Source organism: Cynocephalus volans, chromosome 16 (assembly GCF_027409185.1).
Source record: "Cynocephalus volans isolate mCynVol1 chromosome 16, mCynVol1.pri, whole genome shotgun sequence".
Lineage (NCBI taxonomy): Eukaryota > Metazoa > Chordata > Mammalia > Dermoptera > Cynocephalidae > Cynocephalus > Cynocephalus volans.
Window position 1 is genome coordinate 43,937,080 of NC_084475.1, and position 12,764 is coordinate 43,949,843.

At 33.7% G+C, this 12,764-nt stretch overlaps 1 long non-coding RNA gene across 1 annotated transcript in view; it reads left to right on the plus strand.

The window, feature by feature from the left end:
• Nucleotides 1-12,764, plus strand: part of LOC134364978 (uncharacterized) — a 111,477-nt gene that overhangs the window by 67,804 nt on the left and 30,909 nt on the right. The window lies entirely within an intron of this gene.

Consider the following 12,764-nt stretch of genomic DNA (forward strand, 5'->3'; position numbering starts at 1 on the left):
TATATATATTTAAGGTATACAACCTGATGTTTTCATATATGAATACATTGTGTAAAGTGATCACCACAATCCAGCTAGTTAACGTATCTATTACCTCTAGAATTACTGTGTGTGTGTGTGTTGAGAAGACTTAGTTTAAGATCTATCCTCTTGGCAAATTTCAGGTATACAATAGTGTTGTTAACTATTGTCACCATGCTGCATGTTAGATCTCCAGAAATTATTTATCTTGCATAAGTGAAAATTTGTATCTTTGATGAATATCCTTCCATTTCTCCCTTCCCCTAGCCTGGCAATCACCATCCTACTCTCTGCATCTATGAGTTTGACTATCTTATTTTATTTATTTAAAAATTTTTTAATGTACACATTGTAATTATACATACTTATGGGGGAAAAGCTGATATTTTGATACATGTATATGTTGTATAATATTTGGGTCAGTGTAGTTAATATATCAATCACCTCATGCGTTTATCACTTCTTTGTGGCAAAAATATTCAAAAGCCTCTCCCCTATTATGTAATATGCAAAACTTAACTGTTAATCATAGTCACCCTACTGTGCAATAGAACATCAGAACTTATTCCTATCTAATTGTAATTTTGTACCCATTGGCCAACCTTGAGTTTGACTATTTTAGATTCTACATGTAAATGAGCTTGTGCAGTATTTCTCTTTCTGTGTCTTGCTTATTTTGCATTGTATAATGTCCTCCAGTTCCATCTGTGTTGTGCAAATGTCAGGGTTTCCATATCTTTTAAGGCTGAATAATATTCCATTGTATATCTATACCATATTTCCTTTATCCATTCATCTATTGAGGAAAACAACTTAGGTTGTTTCCATATCTTGCCTATTGTGAATAATGCTGCAATGAGCAAGGGAGTGCAAATATCTCTTTGTGACCCAGACTGCAGTTCTTTAACACATGTACCTAAAAATGGTATTGTTGGATCACATAGTAGTTCTGTTTTTAATTTTTTGAGGAACATCCATATTGTTTTCCATAATGGCTGTACTAATTTACACTTCCACCAACAGTGTACAAGGGTCCCCTTTTCTCTGCGTCTTTGTCAACACTTGTTATTTTTTGTCTTTTTGATAATAGCCATTCTTATGGGTGTGAGGTGATATTTTATTGTGATTTTAATTTGCATTTTCCTGATGATTAGAGATGTTGAACACCTTTTCATATACCTGTTAGCCATTTGAATTTCTTATTTTGAGAAGTGTTACTTTAATCCGTTGCCCGTTTTTAAATCAATCGTGTGTAATTTTTGTGTTGAATTATGTTAGTTCCTTATATATTTTGAGCATTAACCCTTTATCAGATACATGGTTACAAATATATTTTTTTCATTCTGTAGGTTTCCCTTTTATTTTGTTGGTTATTTCTTTGGCTGTGCAGAAGCTTTTAGTTTGATGTAATCCTACTTATCTATTTTTGCTTTTGTTGGTTGTGCTATTGGTGTCATATTCAAAAGATTATTGCCAAGACCAAGGTCAAGTAGGAATGCCCATATGCTGAGCACCCGCTCAGCTGCCATAGAGAGTGAGGCCCCACACCAACACTGGAGCCACTCTAATTCTGTGCTCATCTGTGCTCCCATTCTTGTCTCCCCCAGGTGCTTCCCAAGCACCCATACCTTGCTGTTTCAACATGGTGGTGGCAATGCCTGTGCCCTGAGCACCAGTGTCTTTACCACCCTGGGTCCCAGGGCTATAGTCCTTCCATGTGTGACCATGCTTCAGACCTCAGCTCCTGGCCATTCCATGGGTGCCACTCATCAGACACTGTTATCACCAGCACTGCAAGTGACTGCACCAGCCAGATGCAGTACTAACAAGAATCCCCTCAGCCACAACTTCCCTAGTGGGAGATAAAGAGATTGAGGACCTTCGCAGCCATTGCTATGAGAGACCCCAACAATCCTTCCTGGTTTCTGTATATAAGATCATGTTGTCTGCAAATGTGGACAGTTTAACTGGCTCCTTTTCAGTTTAGCTATCTTTTCTTTTTTTCTCTTGCCTGATCTCTTTGGCAAGAACTTCCAGTATTGTGGTAAATAGAAGTGGCAAGAGCGGGCATCCTTGCCTTATTCCTAATCTTAGAGGAAAAGCTTTCAACTTTTCACCATTGAGTACAATGTTAGCTGTGGGCTTGTCATATATGGCTTCTATTGTGTTGAGAAAAACTCCTTCTATACCTAATTTGTTGAGAGTTTTCTTCATGAAAGGATGTTGGATTTTGTCAAATGCTTTTTCTGCATCTAATGAGATGACCATATGGTTTTTATCTTTTATTCTGTAAATGTGATGTATCACATTTAATGATTTGTATATGTTGAACCATCCTTGCATCCTAGGGTTAAATCTCACTTGATCATGGTGAGTGATCCTTTTAATGTACTGTTGAATTTGGTAAGCTAATATTTTGTTGAAGATCTTTGCATCTATGTTCATCAGGGATATTGGTCTATAGTCTTCTTTTCTTGTCATGTCCTTGTCTGGCTTTGATATTAGGGTAATGCTAGCCCCTTAAAATGAGTTTGGACTTATTTCTTCCTCTTCAATTTTTTGTAAGAGTTTGAGAAGGATCAACATTTGTTCTTCTTGAAATATTTGGTAGTTCAGCAGTGAAACCATCAGGTCTTGGGCTTTTGTTTGATGGGAAATTTTTTTCATTACTGACTCAATCTATTTACTCTTTATTGGTCTGTTTAGATTTTCTATATTTTCATGATTCAGTCTTGATAGGTTGTATGTGACTAGGAATTTGTCCATTTCTTCTAGGTCATCCCATTTGTTGGCATGCAACTGTTCCTAGTAATCTCTTATGATTCTTTGTATTTCTGTGGTATCAGTTGTGATGTCTACTCTTTCATTTATGATTTTATTTATTTGGTCTTCTCTTTTTTTTCTTGAGTGAAAATTTTGTTGATTTTTGTTTGTCTTTTCAAAAGCCAATTCTTACTGTCATTGATTTTTCTAGTCTCTATTTTATTTATTTTTGCTCTGATCTTTGTTTTTCCCTTTCTTCTGCTAATTTTGAGCTTAATTTTTTCCTATTTTTCTAGTTCCTTGAGCTATAATGTTAGATTGGTTGAGATCTTTTTTCTTTGTTGATGTAGGCATTTATTGCTATGAATTTAATTCTTAGAAATGCTTTTGCTGTATTACATATGTTTTGGTATGTTGTGTTTCAATTTTCATTTGTCACAAGATACTTCGATTTGCCTTTTGATTTCTTCTTTGATTCTTTCATTGTTTAGAGGCATTTGGTTTAGTTTTTGCATATTTGTGAATTTCCCAAGATTTCTTCTTTTACTGATTTCTAGTTTCATACTGTTGTGATTGGAAAAGACACTTGATATGATTTCAGTGCTCTTAAATTTGTTGAGAACTATCCTGGAGGATGTTCTGTGTGTGCTTGAAAAGAATGTGTATTCTGTTGTTGTTGGATGAAATGTTCAGTATATGTCTGTTAGGTCCATATAGTGTAGTTCTGTTATATGTCTGTTAGGTCCATAAAGTGTAGTTCAAGTCCAGCATTTCCTTATTGGATTTCTGTCTGGATGATCTGCCTATTGTTGAAAGTGACAAACTGATGTCTCCTGCTATTATTATATTGTAATCCATCTCTACCTTCAGACCCTTAAATATTTTCTTTACTTAAGTGCTCTGATGTTGGGTGCATATACATTTACAATTACTATATCATGTTGATGAATTCATCCCTTTATTGTTGAATAATGACAATATTTGTCTTCTTTTACAGTGTTTGGGTTAATGTCCACTTTGTCTGATATAAGAATAGCTACCACTGCTCTTTTTTAGTTTACATTAGCATGGGGTATCTTTTTCCATACCTTTACTTTCAGTTTATGTGAGTCCTTAAAAGTGAGGTGAGTCTTTTGTAGTCAACACAAAGTTGGGTCTATTTTTTTTAAAATCCATTCATCCACTTCATGTCTTTTGATTGAAGAGTTTAATCCACCTATGTTCAAAGTAATTATTGATAGAGAAGGACTTACTACTACCCTTTTGTAACTTGTTTTCTAATTGTTTTGTAGATACTTTTTTTGTTTGTTTTGTTTTTTGCTCCCTTGTTGTCTTCTTTTGTTGTTTGGTGGCTTTCTGTAGTGATATGCTTTGGATCCTTTCTATTTATGTATTGTGCATCTACTCTAACTTTTTGCTTTGTGATTACTATGACCAAAAAAAATCCCTATACTTACAACAGCCTATTTCAAGATGATTGCAACTTAACTTTGATCACATACAACAACTTTACATTTTCTTCCTGCCCTCTACATCTTATGTTTTTGATGTCAAAATTAATATCATTTTGTAATTTGTGTCCCTTGACAATTTATTTTAGCTATAGTTGTTTTTAATAGTTTTATCTTTTAACCCTCACACTAGAGTTAAAATTGCTATACACACAACTAGTACCATCCTAGAGTATTCCAAATATGACTTTGTATTACTTACACAATTGAGTTTTGTGCTTTCATATGTTTTATGTTATTGATTAGCAGTCTTTTCCTTCAGCTTTTAGAATTCTTTTTACCAGTTCCTGTAAGGTAGTCTTAGTGGTGATAAACTTGCTTAGCTTTTAAAATTTTTTTTCCGGAAAATTTTTATTTCTCCTTCATTTCTGAAGAGCAGCTTTGCTGGGTGAAGTATTCTTGATTGGCAATTTTTTTTCACCTTCAGTACTTTGAATATATCATCCCAATTTCAGCCTGCAGGATTTCTCCTGAGAAACTTGCTGATAGCCATATTGGGATTCCTTTATATGTAATATGTTTCTTCTCTCTTGCTGCTCTCAATTTTTTCTTTGTCTTTCACCTTTGATAGTTTATTATGTGTCTTGGCATACTCCTCTTTGGGTTGGATCTTTTGAGAGCTCTGTGTTTCCTGTAGCTGGATGCTGGCATCTTTTGCCAGATTTGGGAAAATTTCAGTCATTATTTCTTTAAATATGCTTTCTTCCCCCTTTTCTCTCTCTTGTCTTTCTTTAATTCCTATTAGGTCATTGTTAGTTCCCTTGATGGAGTTCCATAATTCCTGCAGGCTTTCTTTATTCTTTTTCATTCTCTTTTCTTTTTGCTTCTCTCCCTGGATGATTTCGAATGTTCTGTCTTTGAGCTCGCTGACTCTTTCTTCTGTCTGATCAAGACTGCTGTTGAAGCTTTCTATTCAGTTTTTAAGTTTAGTCATTATAGTCTTCATCTCTAAGACTCTATTTTTAATTATTTCTATTTCTTTTTCAAACTTTTCATTTTGTTTGTGTATTGTTTTATCAAATTTCATTTAATTTTAAATCTATATATTCTTGTAGTTATTGAATTTCATTAAAAGGATTATTCTGAATTCTTTGTCAGTCATTTCATGGGTCTCCATTTTTTAAGGGTTCATTGTTGAAGCTTTATTAGCTCCTTGTGGTGGTGTCATGATTTGAAAAGACAGTCAGCCCCTCTGGCCTTTATAGGTGTTCTTTAGCAAAGATTGTCTTTCACTATTTGGTCTAGCTGTGAGTCTTTCCTCCCTGCTTGGGCAGGGTCTTGGTGTGGGCTCTGAGGCTGGGATATGCTGCTTTTTGGACTTCCAGGTCAGGCAGGTCTAGCCCTTGTGCTCTTCTGAAATGCACAGTGATAGGTGTCTCTCTGCCTGGGAGGTCCCTTGAATGGGCTCTGAGGCTGGGCAGATTTATGGTTTAGACTTCTGAGTTAGAGAGGTCCAGCCTGTAAGCTCTGCAGAAATACATGAAGGTGGGTGTCTCTCTGCCTGGTGGGGCCATAAGGTGGGCTGTGAGGCTGAGAGTGAAGGCTGGCTATCCAGAGACTCAAGCCATTTTGAAATTCCCACCTTGCTTCTGAGAGCAACCAGCTCAGTTCTGTGAGTGGGCTATGCTGTTGGCTGGTATTTCTCACTGGGAGCCACAACTGGCAGAAAAACAGAGCTACCACCCAAATCTGAGTGCTGGTTACTGTGAGCTCTACCTTCTTTCTTTGTTTCTACCTGACCCAGGAGGTCTAGCTCTGCCATTATCTCCAATTTTTCCTGTGAGGCAAGATCAGGGTGGGTTTCCTGGGAAGTATCTTGGAATGCTAGGAAATCTGGATGTTCACTTCTGGTTTTCTTTACCCAGTATGGAAATTATAAGCCCAGGGAATCTTCTCTGTGTGGGGCTGTGCTGACTTGGGGGAGTGGAAGGGTGGCATTAATCATAATGAGACCATTCCTCTTATCCTTTTAATGCAGTTTTTATTTGGTTCTGTGGTCCCTCCAGGTGTCTCAGTTTCATTTCCACATTTCTGAGTTTTTACAAAAGTGTTCTTGTCTGTAGTTAGTTGCAAGTTGGACTTTCTGTGTGTGAGGGGAGAGTGAAGAATGGAACCTTCTCTTCTGCCCATATTGCTGATGTCACTGCTGCAGCTTCCTAACTTGATTCCTGAGCTTTCCCAGGGCTATTTTCTTTCCTTTTTATTTATTTAGTTTTTTGGTGGCTGACTGATACAAGGATCTGAACCTTTAGATCTTGGTATTTTTTCATTTGTTGATAGCTGTCTAATTATTGTTTTCTGTTGGCGGATAAAGGATGGTGTCTCCTACTTTGCCATCTTGCTGACATCACTGACATCACCAACATCACCTTCTCTCTTGTGTTTTTAATTATGGATTAATTATGGTTAATTATAAGTTTGACTTTGGACCCCTCAATTTTGAAGTGCCATTATGATACTAGAGAGGAAATTTCATGTAACTCCTTGGATTTATAGATCTGGAGCACAGAGGAGAGGTCTACGTTGAACATAAAAACATATGCATTGTTTGCAAATTAGTAAGTTGTTTTGCTTGGATGAATGGGATCATCTAGCATAGAGAATGTAGAGTGTGAAAACAGCAAAACTATATTTTAACACTTGAGTAGAAAAATGTTAATTTTTTTTTTGGCAGAGAAGAGTGAGCCAGCACAAGGAGAAAATTTTAATATGGAAGCAAGGGGAACGAGAATGTTTTAGGAAGGGAAAGGAGGGAGATATCAACAGTGACAAATGTTGCTGAGAGTCAAGGAATAAGAGGACTGAGAAACATCATGTTAGCTTAGCAAAATGGGAGCCATTGATGACTTTAGCCTTATCTTTTTTTTATTTGACTTAATACGTGAAAGTCAAATTAGAGCAAATTGAGTTGTGAGTATGTGGTGAAGAAATAGAGATCATAAATATAAGATCTTTCAAAACATAGGTGGTATCTAAAAAGGATCTGATTGAGAGAGGTGAGCTTAAAAAAATTCAGTGGGGAAGACTCTACTGTTACTTTCAAACAAGCTGCTTTAGACTGAATTTTCCACTTAAGAGAGCTAGAAGAGCTGAATGAATATTTTTAAAAAATCTGCTTAAAGCCACTGTAAATCTATAAGAAAGGCCATGTGATACTGCAGGGCCAGGATATGGGAAAAAAAAAAAGGCTCATAGCAGTGAGTTCAGCATTGGGACTGATTTTTCCCTAGAGGTATTTACTTATTTCACTTTCTGATAATGAGTTGAACAGAGATTTCAATAGACTAATGGGTTTGTAAGGCCAAAAATTGAAGGTCAGAGCCCTTAAAAGTGTAGGGACTCCAATAAACTGCAGTTTTTGGGTTTGAAAGCACAAAGGGTTAAGATAGAGTTATGAATAAGAGTGAGGGGAAAATAGAGCAGTCTTCAAAGAGACTGAAGTTTAGCCTTGAATAATGTCGATTCCTGATTCGGTTATGGTAATCTGGGATTGTTTGTGCCCCAAACTGTTTGACTGTCAGAAGAAAGTTAAATTCTCTCTAGTAAGCTAACATATCCAAAAGTTCAAATAATCTCTCATTTTTAAAAATAATATTTAAATTTCAATTAAAAATAGCCAGGTATCAAAGTAGTTAAGACTTATCTATAAATCAATGGAGGCAATAGACAATAGAAACAGACTCCGAGGGCATTCAGACAATGGAATTATCAGACACAAACTTGCAAATAGCAATTCTTAAGAAATTAAACTATAGGATTTAAAATTTCAGTAAAGGATTGGAAACTATGAAAGAGAACCAAATGGAAATTCTAAGGATAAAAATATAATAGCTGAAATTAATAACGTAGTGGATGAATTTAACAGCAACTTAAGCCAAGCTGGAAAAAACCTTCAGTGTATTGGAAGATAGGTCAGAAAGATCAATCCAGAAAAAGGCATGAAGGGGTTAAAAGGTGGAAGTAGATATAAAAAGATTAGGAATCACATTACGTATCATAAACATATGTAAAATACCTGAAATTGGAATTCTAAAAGGAGAAGAGAGAGAGAGAAAGTGCAATAGGACAGATACTGGCTTTGAACTTTCCAAATATGATGAAAGATGTAAAACCACAGATTTATAAGAAATAGTATGAACAGGATAAACAGAAAACCATATTTTGGCACATCAAAAAATACTCCTAAAAACCAAAGACAAAGAAAAAATCATAAAGGCAGGCAAAGGAAAAAAGCTCTGTTAACATGAAAAGAGCCATAACAAGCCTGACAGTTGTTTTCTCAACAGAAATGATGAAAATGAGAGAATAATGGAATGATATCTTCAAAGGGCTAAAGGAAAGTAATTGCCAACTTAGCCTTTAATATTTATTGAATATGTCTTTTGAATTAAAGGGGAAATAAAGACAAGAATATGTGAGTAAAATTAAATTTATATTCACTAGATAAAACAATAATACAAATCTCTTTTTTCCTCCCTGTGGTAAGAACACTTAATATGAGACCTACCCTCTTAACAAATTTTTAAGTGCAAAATACAGTATTGTTAACGATAGGCACAATGATGTATAGCAGATCTCTAGAACTTATTCATAATGTATTACAGAAACTTATCGAATAGCAACTCCCCATTTCCTCCTGCTTTCAGCTCCTGACAACCACCATTCTACTATTCGTTTCTAGGAGTTTGACTATTTTAGACACCTTATGTAAGTGAAATCATTCAGTATTTTTCCTTCTGTTACTGGCTTATTTCACTTAGCATAATGTCCTCCAAGTTCATTGATGTTGTTGCATCTGGCAGAATTTCCAAAAGAATTCCATTCTTTAAAGCTGAATAATATTCCATTGTTTGTATAACACATTTTCTTTATTCATTCATCCTTTGATGAACGTTTTGGTTGTTTCCATATCTTGGTTATCATGAATAATGCTGCAGTGGACACGGAAGGGCAGATATTGCTTTGAGATCTTGATATCAATTCTTTTGGATATATACCCAGAAGTGGGATTGCTGAATCATTCTATTTTTAATTATTTGAGGAACCTCCATACTGTTTTCCATAATGGCTGCAACATTTTATATTTCCACCAATACAGCATAAAGTTTCCAGTTTCTCCCCATCATTGTCATCACTTATCTTTTGTTCTTTTTTGATAATATTCAACCTTAGAGGTATCAGGTGATACCTCATTGTAGTTTTGATTTGAATTTCCCTGATAATTAGTGATGTTGAACATCTTTTCATATACATGTTGGCCATTTGTATGTCTTCTTTGAAGAAATGTTTATTCAAGTCCTTTGCTCATTTTAGTTAGATTGTTTTATATATATATTTGCTATTAATTTGTAGGAGTTCCTTATGTATTTTGTATATTAACCCCTTATCAGATATAACCCCTTATCAGATACATTTTCTCCCATTCTGTAGGTTGCTTTTTCATTTTGTTGATTGTTTTCTTTGCTGTGCAGGAGCTTTTTAGTTTGAGTAGTCCCACGTGTCTATTTTTGCTTTGTTGCTTGTTCTTTTGGTGTTAAAGAAGTCATTGCTAAGACCACTGCCATAAAGCTTTCCCCTTATGTTTTCTTCTAGGGATTTTACAGTTTCAGGTCCTATGTTTAAATCTGTAACTATTTTGAGTTCCTTCTGTGTATGTTATAAGATGTGTCCAATTTCATTATTTTGCATGTGAATATCAAGTTTTCTCAACACCAGTTGTGGAAGAGACTATACTTTCTCCACTGTGCATTCTTGGCACCCTTGTCAAAGATCAGATGACTTTATATGGGTGTATTTTGGGGGGGGGCTTTCAATTCTGCTCCATTGATCTATATGTTTATTTTTATGGCAGTAGCTACTATTTTGATTACTATAGTTTGTGATATATTTTGAAATCAGGAAGTATGATGCTTTCAGTTTTTTCTTTGTCAAGGTTTCTTTTGTTATTCAGAGTCTTTTATGATTCCATATAAATTTTAGGATTTTTTTTTATTTCTGTAAAAAAAAAAATTCCAGTGGGACTTTGATAGGGATTGCAGTGAATCATTACATTTCTTTTGGGTAGTGTAGTAAATCCTTGCATCTCAGGGATAAATTGCACCAATAGAGCATATGGTCCATGGTATATGATCCTTTTAATGTGTTGTTGAATTCAGTTTGCTAGTATTTTGTTGAAGAATATGGGTTTAAATATATATACATATATATATACATATATACGTATATATATAATATAGAGTTAAAGTAATCTAAAGTCTTTGCTTTGGGGAGTGATAAAATATTTTAAAAAGTAAAAGATGCATTTTAATCTCTAGCGTAATCATTAAAACAATAGCAAAAGAATACATAGCAAGATAATGGAGAGGAAAATTGGAATAATAAAAGTTATTTAATTGAAAGGCAAGAAAGGATAGAGACTAGAACATGGAAGAGGGAAATTAATAAGATACAAACAGAAAAAAGTTTATTTTAAAACCAAAATTAAAATTACAGATAAAAAGAATGTTAATAATGATAAAAGTTTTATTCACCTGGAAGATAGCACAATTGAAAACTTACATGCACCTAATAATTTAGCTTCAAAACATATAAAGCAAAAATGAACAGAGTTAAAAATGTAGTAGTCAAATCCATCATCCTAGTAGGAAATTTTTAATACACCTTTTCTCAGTAACTGATAGAACAACTAGACAAAAATTCAGTACAGATGTAAAAGATTTAAACAACAAAATAAAGCACTTGACCTAATAGGCATATACACTATATTACCCCCAACAACTGCAAGATTCACATGTTTTTTGGTGTCCATGAAAAACTCATCAAAATTGAAATATGGTGTGCCATAAAATAAATAAATCTTAACAAATTCAAAGGATTAAAATTTTATAAACTGTGTTATTTAACCCAACAAAAAGAAACCAATAAACAAAAGGTAACTAGATGATCCCCACATGTATGAAATTTAAGAAGTACACTTCTAAATAATTTATGAGTTAAAAATCACAATGTAAATTAGAAAATATTTTCAATGGAATGAAAATAAAATATGACATATTGTAACTTGTGGTCGTAGCCAAATATATGCATGGGGGAAATTTATGGCTTTACATGCATATATTAGAAAAGGAAAATTTCAGAATCTATTTCAAGAAGTTAGAGCAAAAGAACAGCAAATTAACCCAAATAAAGTAGAAGGGGGAAAAAATTAGAGCAGAAATAATGAATTTCCTAATGTATAGTAGAGATCATTCCAGGCCAAAGCAATTTCCTTGGAAAGAATAATTGGTAATAAATAAACACATGGGCAAATTGAGCAACAAAACAAGATATAGTAGAAATAAAAATAGACTTCACTATATATCCTATAGACATTAAACAACATTATAAAATAATATTATGAACAATTTTATGGCAATACACTTGAAAATTTGGATGAAATGGACATAAAACTAGAAATACATGGGTTACCAAAATAGAAAAACTATTAGAAAAATGCAACTTACTAAAACAAGAAGAAAATCTGAAGAATTCTGTAAGAATTTTTTAAAAAATTGTAATAGTAATTTCAAACTCTCACTCAAAGAAAACTTTGGGCTCAGAAAACTTCTCTGATGAGTTTTACCAATTACTTAAGAAAGAAACAGTACCAGTTTTACATAATCTCTTCTAAAGAGTAGAAAAAAGGAAAAATTTCCAACTCTTTTTTCCCTAAATCTAGCAAATCAAATATCAGTTCATATAAAAAATTTAAATCTATGTTGTAATTTTAACCTTTTGTGAAAAATATTTTAGTAAAGTCTGTCATATTTCAAGAATTTAATTTTTTTTGTACCTGGCTTCTTTGATTTGCAAAAAATAATTATTTTTCTTCAAGTTAATTGATAGTAGACTTGGATCTCAAAATTTTTCTCTGTATGGCATTAAACAATCTTCATTGACAGCCATAAAATAATTTACAGATGTGTAAGTTACTGTTACCATTTAAAGTGCAACCTCCAATTACAATAAATCAGCAATAGACAAATGTTTCCTTAGTAATAAATGTATCTTTCTGCCTTAGGTAGTCAGTCATTTATAACAACTAGTTCACTTGCCTTTCTGAATATATACCTCACTGCTTAAATAAATAGATAATAACATCAGACACCTTTCTTCATTAATAACCTATGTAAAATTTTGAGGTCCTCTGTTTTTGAGCAAAATTAGTATTCTCAATGTAAAAATTTAATAACTGCTTGTGGGAAATACCTAAATGAGCTCTATGACTTCAGCGATTTATCTATGTGAATACCCTCTTAATTTATGTTTCCAGTTTTTATAATATGAACTATCACATTCTGTTGTCTTCACTCTAATAAAGGGTAGTGGTGAGACATTTTTATATAAAAAAGACTCTATTCCTACCTTCTTTAGAAATTCTCATTTTGCATATCTACTGAACATGAGTAAAAATGTTTAGTAACATCTTTA